Raw genomic sequence first — 13,296 nt, 5'->3', positions numbered from 1 at the left:
GAGCAACAGGTAATCTAGCTGTCTGTCAGTATTTTTGTTCTAGATGATAGATGAACAAGTCTTACGTGCGGACTCAGGTTTGAGAAGCTCTCAGCAGGATGATTCAGGCAGACCTGTGCTGTTGAAAGACATTGGTGTTGAGTTCACAGCTGGTCAATGAGGACGACAGTGAAGAGGAGGCATCAATGAGAATTGTCTCATTCTGGAACAATCAGTGACATTACGTAGCTTTATATCCAAATCACTAATATATTTTGATACTGATGGTGGACATGCTTTGATTCAAATGTTTAACAATCAAATGTGCTGAAGAAAGCGTGTGAACCCATGTACCAGATTCCTGTGCACTTGTGCAAATACCAACTGTATTGTGGTGATGAAAAAGTGTCCAGAGGTCTTTACTGGTCCTCACTGAAAGGAAGCATCAGGTGAATGAAGTCAGCGTCCATGAAGGACACACCTGTAAATACCTGGCAGAGAATAAACCCCTCTGTTTGCATACCTCCCTCCTTTCACATTGACATTCAGAATGGCCTACACATCAACAAAGCTATCATTTAAAACTGGGAAAATAAAAAAACACAAAAAAGCTAAAGAGGTAGTGGTTTACCCAAATGTTTACCTTGCTGGTGAAAAGAGAGGGATGCAGAGTGAGAAAAGAAATCTGTGTGATGGGAAAGTAGCCAAGGCCTTTAAAGTCTGCCACGGAGCCGTGACAAAAGCGGCCTAATCTCGGTGTTGTCTTTCGGCCTTTCTTCACACATCCTGCCAAGCTGTCTGACAGGAAAGGAATCTTTCCACAGCCCCGCTGACATCACTCAAGCATGGGATGGAGTCAGGGCCTTCAAAGGCCCTTCACATGCGGGACATCTGTGTGAGTGTGTGACTAACAGAACATGAGTAGGCCCGCCACAACCACCCCACCCTTTACCTGCTCCTCTTTTTACTCATAGACCACCCTAGAGGCAATATATATTCTTCCAAATACAACAAATCCACAATGTAGATCCTTATCCCCAAAAGTTGTATTCAAATTCTCCCCGAAACAAAAGTGTTGAAATCAGAGGCTGAGTCCATGGTAGTATAGTGGATTATAGTGTCACCCACTGGCCACTGGTTCACATCACAGGTAGCTGGTGTCAGTAAGGCAACTGAGCCTGAACAGTAGTGTAGGGTAAACACATTTTACCCAGTATTTAATATTTTTGCTTGCCAGTTTACCAACCTTTTGTGGACAAATGCATTGAAAGTATAGGGAGCATAACTTTTTTCACCACGACAGGTGATCCGAGTGTTTATCCTGAACAGCAAATGTGGGCAAAGAGAATCATTTATTTGCAACAAGTCTTTCTGTAATCATATGAGAACAAAATGCTTTTTTGTGATAAGAGTTTGAAGACTGGAGCAAATTAAATGTAATTTCATTTTAAAATGCAGATATGCCCATATTTGTGGACACACTGTGAAATCTTTGCTCCCACCATCAGAAAGTTTTATTTTCCTTTCTGAAGTGGCATAACTAATTTGTAAGCCCTACAGCCATACAGGGAGAGAGAACACACTGATTTAGATTTCTTTCTGCCTCTCTTTAACACAAAATTAACAGTGAAGCTCAAAGTGTTCATGCACATTTCTCATGTTCAATAGCATCTGTTCACAACTGATTCCTTCTAAATTGTGGCCATTCACAACCATGAAAGCTACCAAAATGGCACATGTTGCTGTGGGCAACATAGAAAACACAGATTATACAAAGATACCTGTCTGGACAGGCACATCATGACAAGCTACACAACTAATGGTTTTCCTATTACATTCTGTTATCAGTAATGATCATTTTATAAACATGCTTACTGCTCTAATATCTTTGTTAGTCGACAAATTGGTTAAGTAAAATGTAATTTATGCTGTGGAAAAGAGACAAATTAGCAGTGTCATGAAGTAGTGATGAGTGCTATGGGCTTATTATGAGTTGTATATAATGGCCTGAAAACTGTGACCACATTTTTAGACAGGTCCAGATTATGACCCTTGACAGTTTTTGTCTTCGAGTCAGAAATTCCACTACACAGGACCCAATGCGGGTACAACATGCCCAAGTCTGTATTATCTTGTTTTAGTAATCTAACTATTTTGTCTGACTATGCTTTTAACACACTCCCTTTCAACTCCTCTTTATTGCATGTCTTGTTGTGAAGCGAATAATGTACTCTGTGCATCTGTGCAACACAATTAAGGCATTGTTCAATCTCAGCTGAATATAAATGAAACACGTCTCCATGAGGGGGTAATTCAACGATTGGCCTAAGAGAGGCTCATCAAGCTGTAGTCAGCCATATGTAGGCCTTATGCCTACGTCCCTTAGATTGCCGATTTTGTGTCTGCTTGGCACATTGGGGACCTCTGACTAATTTAGATCTGAAGCTGTAGTAGGAAAGTAAAGTTCCTATTGTTTAAATCTACAACAGATTTACCCCAGAAGCAAGAGGGGATAAGGTTTTTCCTAACCCTATCACAATTCAGGAGAAGACCCAGATGCAGACAGTGTCAAAGTAACAAAAGTTTATTATGAGAACAGGGGGCAGGCAAAACGACAGGTCAAGGGCAGGCAGAGGTCAGTAAACCAGGGTGGTGTGACAAGGTATAGAACAGGCAGGCTCAGGGCAGGCAGAATGGTCACAACGAGGAAAACAGGAAATAGAAATACAGGAGCAAGGGGAAAACTGCTGGTAAGCTTGTCGAACAAAACGAACTGGCAACAAACAGAAAACACAGGTATAAATACACTGGGGATAATGGGGAAGATGGGCGACACCTAGAGGATGGGTGGAGACAAGCACAAAGACAGGTGAAACAGATCAGGGTGTGCCAAACCCAACATGATAGTCTGTAGCCTGTCACCTCTGAGTGAGATAGGGGCACCAAGTGTATGTACAGTTGAAGTCGGAAGTTTACATACACTTAGGTTGGAGTCACTAAAACTCATTTTTCAACCACTCCACACATTTCTTGTTAACAAACTATAGTTTTGGCAAGTCAGTTAGGACATCTACTTTGTGCATGACAAGTAATTCTTCCAACAATTGTTTACAGACAGATTATTTCACTTATAATTCACTGTATCACAATTCCAGTGGGTCAGAAGTTTACATACACTAAGTTGACTGTGCCTTTAAACAGCTTGGGAAATTCCAGAAAATTATGTCATGGCTTTAGAAGCTTCTGATAGGCTAATTGACATAATTTGAGTCAATTGGAGGTGTACCTGTGGATGTATTTCAAGGCCTACCTTCAAACTCAGTGCCTCTTTGCTTGACATCATGGAAAAAAAACTCAGAAAAAAATGGGAGACCTCTACAAGTCTGGTTCATCCTTGGGAGCAATTTCCAAACGCCTGAAGGTACCGCGTTCATCTGTACAAACAATATTACACAAGTATAAACACCATGGGACCACGCAGACGTCATACCGCTCAGGAAGTAGACGTGGTCTGTCTCCTAGAGATTAACGTAATTTGGTGCGAAAAGTGCAAATCAATCCCAGAACAACAGCAAAGGACCATGTGAAGATGCTGGAGGAAAAGGTACAAAAGTATCTATATCCACAGTAAAACAAGTCCTATATCGACATACCTGAAAGGCTGCTCAGCAAGGAAGAAGCCACTGCTCCAAAACCGTCATAAAAAAGCCAGACTACGGTTTGCAACTGCACATGGGGACAAAGATCATACTTCACAAAATAGATGGCATCATGAGGGATATATTGAAGCAACATCTCAAGACATCAGTCAGGAAGTTAAAGCTTGGTCGCAAATGAGTTTCCAAATGGACAATGACCCCAAGCATACTTCCAAAGTTGTGGCACAATGGCTTAAGGAGAACAAAGTCAAGGTATTGGAGTGGCCATCACAAAGCCCTGACCTCAATCCCATAGAAAATGTGTGGGCAGAACTGAAAAAGTGTGTGCGAGCAAGGAGGCCTACAAACCTGACTCGGTTACACCAGCTCTGTCAGGAGGAATGGGCCAAAATTCATCCCACTTATTGTGGGAAGCTTATGGAAGGCTACCTGAAAAGTTTGCCCCAAGTTAAACAATTTAAAGGCAATGCTACCAAATACTAATTGAGTGTATGTAAACTTCTGACCCACTGGGAATGTGTTGAACGAAATAAAAGCTGAAATAAATAATTCTCTCTACTATTATTCTGACATTTCACATTCTTAAAATAAAGTGGTGATCCTAACTGACCTAAAACAGGGAATTCTTACAAGGATTAAATGTCAGGAATTGTGAAATACTGAGTTTAAATGTATGGCTAAGGTGTATGTAACTTCTGACTTCAACTGTATCTGTGTATGTATGCATACATGTGTTGGGGTGGTGGGGAGATATATATCCATGCCACATGTGCATGTGATTATGTTTGTGTACTATGTGTACGTGTGTCCAATATAGAGCACAGCTTGTGGCTCCACTTTACTCATCACAGGGTGCACACCACAGGTATTTAGCATGACTCATTTTAAGTGGAAAATCAGCTGCCAATCAATGTGAATGGACATTTAATTCACTGTGCATAGGCAGAAAACAAATTATCAGCAAAAGATTTTTGGGCACAATTCACTGAAAAGAACCGCATGTGTCCAAATTGAGGATAGGTGGTACTTTGAAAAATTCTGCCAAGGGACCTGTACATAATAGTTTTGTGTTTTGGCAGGAAAAATAGTTTTAGACTGAATTCTAATAAGACAATCAAGGTATTTTTTGGGGGTTCATCGGCCTACAGAAGACTTTGTTCTGTCAGATCAGATCCATGCTTCCTGTGCATCATCATGCTTCATTTCCCTCCCAGAAATGCCTGCGTACATGTAAATGAATGGGCCCATCTCCCTCCATGACTGGTTAAGCACCGACTGACTTCAGGGTGTCATTATTCCATCTCATCATAAGTCTTTTAAAAGCTTTAAGGAAACATTGAAACCACAGGAAATAATCATAATGTGCTTCCAAGGTCTCCTATATTTTTTTCCCTGAAAGGTAGCAGGTCACTGGTAACAGATGGCTGATTGAGAAGGGAAGTGTAGCTTTCTGAGTCAATATGCTCCATAACTGCCCTCTTACTAAGGCAGTCCAATCTAACACTCATCCCGCAATGTAATGTTACCCGCAAACTACAGCTTTCTATAAATCCTAAAAGCAGTTGCGATGCTCATAAAAGGCAAAATGCTCATAAGAAGTAGATTTCCTGCCCACGGGGCTCAAACCAATCAAGTGGCCATTGAGGTTGTTATCATGTATCATATCTGCTATTTTAGGCAAGCTATTTGAAGAAATAACACAATTTTGCTGCCCACAGCTCTTCACATGGTGCCTTTATGATTAATTGACCAATGCCTGGGGGGGGACAGGCAGCAGACACCCCAGAGAGAGCAAAGCTGGTCCTGGGTGAGTCATGCTGGGGGCTAATGGAATGCTTGGCAGTTGGACTCACTGTGGCTGTCAGTGAATTATACTGCAAATCACAGCCTCTAAAAATGCCAATCAGATGAGTGGTTTGTTAATGATTGATGACTCAGTGGTATAGTAGTTACAGTACAGATTTTGTGATTTCAGTGTCTTACTGGCCAATTCTATATTGTGAGATCCATTTGATTGTTTTGTTTAAAAAATGTATTTGTTATTGTGACAAACTTCAATGAACCAATTAAATAATACTGTATGTAGCCATTAAAATGACAATGTACACGCAACAGTACAAACACACCCAACAGCTTCAAACCTCTTCTTAACCCTGTGTAGTGGATTCAATTTCAGACCAATACTTCCTATTCCACAGCTCATCTCTCCACAGTGAAGAGTTAACCATTAAGTTAACCATTAACCAAGTGATTTGATACTGCAGCTAAGTCACTCGTGCAGAGCATTGAAGTGGATCAGAGATGTCTCCGTGTGCCATCATGATGGCTGGTGCTTGGCGGTGTTACGGTGGAGGGCAGGTGGCCCCCAGAGAGGACATGGACAGGGAGGACATGAAGGGGTGTCCGTAGGCCGACGGGGGCTTGAATATGGGCGTCTCCCACCCTGTGTCCCTACGATAAGGCAGGTTAGGGGTCATTTGCAGCTCTGCCAGATGGTTGGGAGGAAATAATGCAAGGTATCAAAGTTATTTTATTGTGTCAAGGCACACTGGTGTATAAATCTTAAGGTTATGATAATGATCTGATTATAACAAGTGATACCTGACAGTGACCGAGCGAGCTGAGTGGTTGACCAGGGTGTTCTGATTGGTCAATCGATCTAAGACAGTACCTAAAGATACAATATTTAGAATTTATACACCACAAGTTCAGCAACACCCTAAATATGCTAAAACTCACACATAGTGCTTACAGTCAGACTCATAGAAGAGTCTACTAACCACAAACGGAAACATCCAGAAGTTGAATCCATTGAAGCGTTGTGCTGTTATGTTAGCAGTGAACAGCTCCACGGGTATCTATCTGTCTGACTGTCTATGAGTAGAGTACACAATTAGACAAGAGGTTTCCTCTAGGGTTCTTTGGTAAGGGTGATGGTTATATGTGGAACCATAATGACTTAAAGAACTCTTTGAACCGTTCATTGTTTTTTTTGCAGTTCAGAAAAGGATTCTTTAACCTTTTAGCGATAATTAAAATGTAGGGGCGGTAGCTCATTAGAATACTTTGGGACGTGGTTTGCTCACAGCTCTTTTGTGCAACCGTGAGTGAGAGCGTCATTCCAGTTTATCTAATCTGTTGTGTTATGTTATTGCAAGGCCTTATGTCAATTGAGAACAGTTGACTAAATCAGTGGTTCTCAATTCTCTCTTCGGGGATCCACAGCCGTTCCAGAGCTAGCACACCTGATTCAACTTGTGAATTAATACAATAATATATAATATGGCTAACCAGAATTTAAAAAAACTTTATGGTTCTTCAAAAGGTTCTTAGATTTTTCCCTTATTAAAAAGTTATTTACAGCACCACAGAAGTTCCATTTAGAACTTTCAAAAAAGGGAACAGCAACAAAAAGGGATCCACTATAGTTACAAACCAAAGAACCATTATTTGGCACTATATAGAACAATTATTTGTGTGTGTGTACAGTGGTGTAGCAGATGTACCCGTCCACCCTGCAACTTCTGCTACCAACTCACACTCTCAAACACGTAGATCCCTTGAACGCAGCTCACACTCTCAAACACCTTAGATCCCCTGAACGCAGCTCACTCTCCAGATGCCAATCACCTGAATTCGAATTACCTGTTCACACACCTGTATGTCATTACCACACACCATTTAGTTCAGTTCTTTGCACCCCATTTACGCCTCCTGTGTATGATAGGTTTTGCCTGCCTCACTAACGACGCCTTTTGCCTATTCCCTGCCTTTACTTTAGCCTATCGGATTTCCTGTTATCTACCTAGTGCCTGATCTGCTGGATTATGTTACTAGCCTTTTCCCTGCCTGTACTGTTTCCATTTTTTTGGACCCCCTGTGTATGACCACCTGCCTGCCCCTGGACCCAGCTACCTGCCTCCTCCTGTAGTCCTTTGCAATAAACACCTGCTGCGCCCTGCGCTTGAAACCAGCTCTCTGTCTCCCTTCATGTTTATTACACAGCCATCCTGTGGAGGACTGATGAAGGACAGCCTTTGGACACTTACAGAGATCTCCGGCTGTTCAATGGAGAGGAAGACTTCAGTTTGTACAAACATACGTTTCTATCATTAAAACCAATGACCGTTTCAGTATGCTGTAGCCTTCATTACTGGCACAAACATAAAAAAATGATTTGGATTCAGGGTAAACATCTAATTTAATATTAAACAAAGTAAGCATTTGTAGTGGAATAATTCAATGTCAAAATTAACCATATTTGAATTGAAAAGGTTCACATACTTTCCTAAACAGACCCCTGCCATCCACTTCAATGTTTTCTGCCCTGAGGGGAAATCACATAACATGGCATGTCACATTTAATTCTCATAGAACCCAAGAAGAAAGATTATGGAAATGCTCACTCAGACATAATGTTCACAAGCCTTCCTGGCTTATTCAGGTGAGACTGGTGTGCTACTGCAGGGCAAAACCAAACAGCAGCTAAAGCTAATATGAGCTAGGCCAGTGGTCACCAAACTTTTCAAGATATATTTTTTAAGTTGTGTTGAAAAATGTACATTAACATAATAAAAATGAGGTGTATGCAGTAGGCCTAATACATTATCACAGCATATTGATTATATGCCTGGCCTGCCAATATTGTTATTCTCAGACCATATTATATTTCAAAACTCCAGCTTTGATAACAAAATAAATCAATTGGTGTAGCACTTGCGAGGCACAGCTGAGCATAAATTTAAATAATTTGCTTTATTCTTTTACTGGACTGATGGTACCTGCATCTGATGGTCATTGTGCTTTCAAGACAATTGGGGGGGGGGGAAACAAGGCCAAATCATGACGTCAGTGATCTTCTGGTCGTTAAGTCGGAGCTCTAGAAAGATGACTAAGTTTCCAACTTGGAATTCCCGAATTGGGTGACAGTTCAAAATGATTTTTCCTAGTCGGATCTCGTTTTTTTTCTCATTTCCCAGTTGTCTTGAACGCACTGAAGTCGGAAGTCAGAGATTTCCGAGTTCCCAGTTGTTTTGAACACGACAGTGTCAGCGGAGGGAGGGAGCAGCAGAGAGTCACAAGGTGCCATTAATACTAACGGGTTCATCTGAATAAACAATATGTTGATAACAAATGAGTGCCCTCCATGGTCTCATGTTTGAGAAACAAAGCTGACAATAGTGTCACCTTGTGAGTAGAAAGCAGTAACACCTATAAAGATAAATACCTTTGATGCTGAAGAGTGCTCTCCAGCTTGGCAATATACGCATTCTGCGCTGAAATATTTCTGGAAAATATACGTTTTTAAATTGTACTGAGCAGTCATTTATACAGTGCTTTCAGAAAGTATTAATACCCCTCAACATATTCCACATTTTGTTGTGTTACAGCCTGAATTCAAAATGTATTAAATTCATTTTTTTTCTCATCCTTCTACATGCAATACCCCATAATGACAAAGTGACAATGTGTTTGTAAAAATGTTTGCAAATTTATTGAAAATTAAATATAGAATTTACTTAAGTATTCACACCGAGTTAATACTTTGTAGAAGCACCTTTGGCAGCGATTACAGCTGTGAGTCTTTCTGGGTAAGTCTCTAAGACCTTTCCACACCTGGATTGTGGAACATCTGCACATTATTCTTTAAAAAATGATTCAAGATCTGTAAAATTGGTTGTTGATCATTGCTGGACAACCCTTTTCAGGTCTTGCTATAGATTTCCGGCCACTAACGAACATTCACTGTCTTTTTGGTAAACTAGTGTAGACTTGGCTTTGTGTTTTAGGTTATTGTCCTTCTGAAAGGTGAATTCATCTCCCAGTGTCTGGTGTAAAGCAGACTGAACCAGGTTTTCTTCTAGGATTGTGCCTGTGCATAGCTCCATTCCATTTCATTTTATTCCTGAAACTCCCCAGTCCTTAACGATTACAAGCATACCCATAACATGATGCAGCCACCACTATGCTTGAAAATATAGAGAGTGATACTCAGTAATGTGTTGTATTTGATTTGACCCAAACATAACACTTTGTATTCAGGAATAAAAGTGAATTGCTTTGACACATTTTTTGCAGTAATAGTTTAGTGCCTGTTGGAAACAGGATGCATGTTTTGGAATATTTTTATTCTGTACAGGTTTCCTTAATTTCACTCTGTCAATTAGGTTAGTATTGTCGTAACTACAATGTTGTAGTTAGTATTCTCCTGTCACAGCCATTAAACTCTTAAACTGTTTGCCCATGATGAAATCCCTGAGCGGTTTCCTTCCTCTCCAGCAACTGAGTTAGGAAGGACACCTGTATCTTTGTAGTAACTGGGCGTATAGATGCACAACCCATAGCGTAATTAATAACATCACCATGCTCAATGTCTGCTTTTTTTTTTTACCCATCTACAAATACATGTCCTTCTTTGTGAGGCATTGGAAAAACTTTAGAAAACCTCCCTGGTCTTTGTGGTTGAATCTGTTTTAAATGCACTGCTTGATTAAGGAACCTTGCAGATAATTGTATGTGTGGGGCAAAGAGATGAGGTAGTCATTCATAAATAATGTTAAACACTATTATTGCACACAGAGTGAGTCCATGCAACTTATTATGGGACTTGTTAAGCACATTTCTACTCCTGAACTTATTTAGGCATGCCATAACAAAGGGCTTGAATACTTATTGACTCAAGACATTTCAGCTTTAATAAATGTTTTAACATTTCGAAAAACATAATTCCACTTTGACATTATGGGGTATTGTGTGTATGCTATTGACAGAAAATTAGGGATGCATGATATATTGGTGAACATATCGGAATCGGACGATATTAGCTAAAAATGCCAACATCGGTATCGGCCCAATGTCTAGTTTAACGCCGATGTGCAAAACCGATGTCAAAGCTAACGTGCATACAGAGATATGTATGATATGTATGTAACAGAGATAGATGAGAACATCTTTGCATATAACGTAGGTTAACACAGCATTCTTAACCTAGCCCACAATGTCTGCTGTGTGGATCGATCAGTCGATCAGTTAACAAGTCGAGTAGTCATTTGAAAGAGTAAGGACATTTAAGCGAGACAACTCAAAGCCGAAATACATTAACGCCAAGATAATGGAATTCATTGCACTTGACAATCAACCGTTCTCTGTCGTGGGTGATGTTGGCTTTCGCCGACTGGTCGAGCACCGGTATACTTATTTTTTGGGGTACTATTTTTCAGATGCGGCCCTACCAGAGTTACACAGTAATAACGTCACTGCTTTTAGCTTCACAACTGACATTTGGACCAGCGATATCAGCTCCATGAGCATGCTGAGTCTGACAGCACAGTGGGTCGTTGAGGATTTCGTATTGAGGAAAGTCGTATTGCATGCTCATGAATATGCTGGTTGTCATACCACTACTGCCATTTCAATGGCATTTGAGAACATGTTTGAAACTTGGAAACATGAACACACTAGCTAGCTCCATTCAAACAACTGACTCGAGTAATAAGCTAATCAACTGCGCCTGCAGCAGACGTGATACCCTCTGTCATTGGCATTGAAACGCCTGCTCAACAAAACTGGCAGGGATGTAAACAAATGTCCACAAAATTTGTGATATGCTTTATGTGCGTATGGAAAATTTCTGGGAACTTTTTTTTCAGCTCTTGAAACATGGGACAAACTCTTTACATGTTGTGTTTCTATTATTGTTTAGTGTAGTATTCGTATTCTAATTCCTAATTCTAACGCCACCGATTCTGTCACATAACAGTGGAGTGAACATGCCTATTCTGACTTTGTCAATGCTAAGCTAACCAGTTAGCTAGCAGCTAGTGTGCGATGTTAGTGCTGACTAGTTTCTATGGAGTGAAGATGGCCCACAATGGCGAATGAAACAGTTGCCCTTGACAACAGTTTTCCCCGGCAACAAAACTGCTCACACAGGCTGTGAACAAGCGATTTGGTGACATTCTCTATTTACTGTGTCGCCACCATGCTCAATGCTATGTACAAGGACCGTTACTTTGATGCAGGAAAGAAACAGGGTTTACGTGAAATGTTACATACACAGCTGGACAAGATGGAAACGGTGCGGTGACAGTGTGCACCGAGGAAGAGGCCACGGACAGAGCTGAAACTTCACTGCTTGACATGTATGATGCAATCCTGGTTGAGAATGAAATGACTGAACAAATGAACAACAAAACAGCACAGAAAGTGAAAAAAATGTGTTTTACTGGTAATGAGGACATACGTAAATGCCAACAAAATGTGTGTGTGTGTGTGTGTGTGTGTGTAACCTTTATTTAACTAGGCAAGTCAGTTAAGAACAAGTTCTTATTTACAATGACGGCCTACCCCAGCCAACCTGGACTACGCTGGGCCAATTGTGCGCTGCCCTATGGGACTCCCAATTACAAACGGATGTGATACAGCCTGGATTCAAACCAGGGACTGCAGTGACACCTCTTGCACTGAGATGCAGTGCCTTAGACCGCTGTGTCCATGTGTGTGTGTTAACTATTTAACTATACTAGAATGCTTAAAAGGCCTCTAAAATGTTAAATATTGGTTATCGGTATCGTTTTTTGGGGGCAAGGAAAATATCGAATATCGGTATCGGCCAAAAATGTAATATCAGTGCATCACCACAAAAAAGCTCAATTGAATACATTTTAAATTCAGGCTGTAAGTCAACAAAATGTGGGAAAAGTCAAGGGATGTGAATACTTCCTGAAGGCACTGTATGTGGTACTGAATTATGCTAATGATTTGCATTCTTACTTGGACATTTGCTGAATTTCTTGCTTCATCTTGAGTAAAACGTCTTCTAACTTTTCATTCTAAATGGGTTGGGAAAAAATTTGCGCAGATGTTTGAGATTGTAACACCACAAGATATGAGCTACCTCTGGTTTAATAATAATAATAATAATAATAAGAGGTATGACTAAATGTCCCTCTTACCCTATTCTGGTAATGCACCAACAGCCTCTTTTGGTGCCTTGCCTGGAATAGTAACACCTACAGTAAATAGGGTAGATATATATATGTTGTTTTTAAACATGCAGTACAGCCTTTCTGTGTTTGAAAATTACTATCAATAATGACTTATTTGCCTATGAGCGTCAAGAGCAATACCTTGCTTATCTCTGTGAAGTGTTTGGTTGCAACAGAATTGATGTCAGAGAAGAGGGCCTTCACTTCTGCACTACTCTGTGAATGTCAATATTGTAAAGTTATGGCTACCATCAAATAGACTTATGTATGCCATCAAATTGATTTGTTTATGAGCCTTGCCAGTTAAATAAAGGTAAAATTATAATAATACAGATGTATAAGATATCGCTGCTTACTTTGTCTGAGAGAGGAGTAACTTGACATTTTGCTTTACATATCATGCATTCCCCTTGCTTGCCTGAAAGAAAAATGAAAATGTGTTTATTGGAACAATACCATATACAATAGAATAGCGGAATATTACACTACTAGGAGGCTTTCAAACTGCATGGAGCATTTTATATTTTGGCCAAAATCTCTCTGTAACATCAGACAAAGACCAGCAGAGGACAGTGTTTTCAAGTTTAGCCTGTATCTGTTTTGAAAAGACAGAACTGCAGCAAACTGACAAAGTAATATATTTTTCGTTCATATGTCGTTCATATATCATC

At 40.3% G+C, this 13,296-nt stretch overlaps 1 long non-coding RNA gene across 1 annotated transcript; it reads right to left on the bottom strand.

The window, feature by feature from the left end:
• Positions 1 to 2,547: 2,547 nt before the first annotated feature.
• Positions 2,548 to 6,314, bottom strand: LOC129857841 (uncharacterized). Its single transcript, XR_008759952.1, has 2 exons — positions 6,240 to 6,314; positions 2,548 to 6,123 (listed from the first exon to the last, which is right to left on the bottom strand). It is a non-coding gene; the product is annotated as an uncharacterized LOC129857841 (long non-coding RNA).
• Positions 6,315 to 13,296: the final 6,982 nt, after the last annotated feature.

The sequence above is a fragment of the Salvelinus fontinalis genome, chromosome 6, assembly GCF_029448725.1.
Source record: "Salvelinus fontinalis isolate EN_2023a chromosome 6, ASM2944872v1, whole genome shotgun sequence".
Lineage (NCBI taxonomy): Eukaryota > Metazoa > Chordata > Actinopteri > Salmoniformes > Salmonidae > Salvelinus > Salvelinus fontinalis.
Note: the sequence above shows the minus strand (reverse complement) of the source record. Positions and strands in the feature narration are given on the sequence as shown.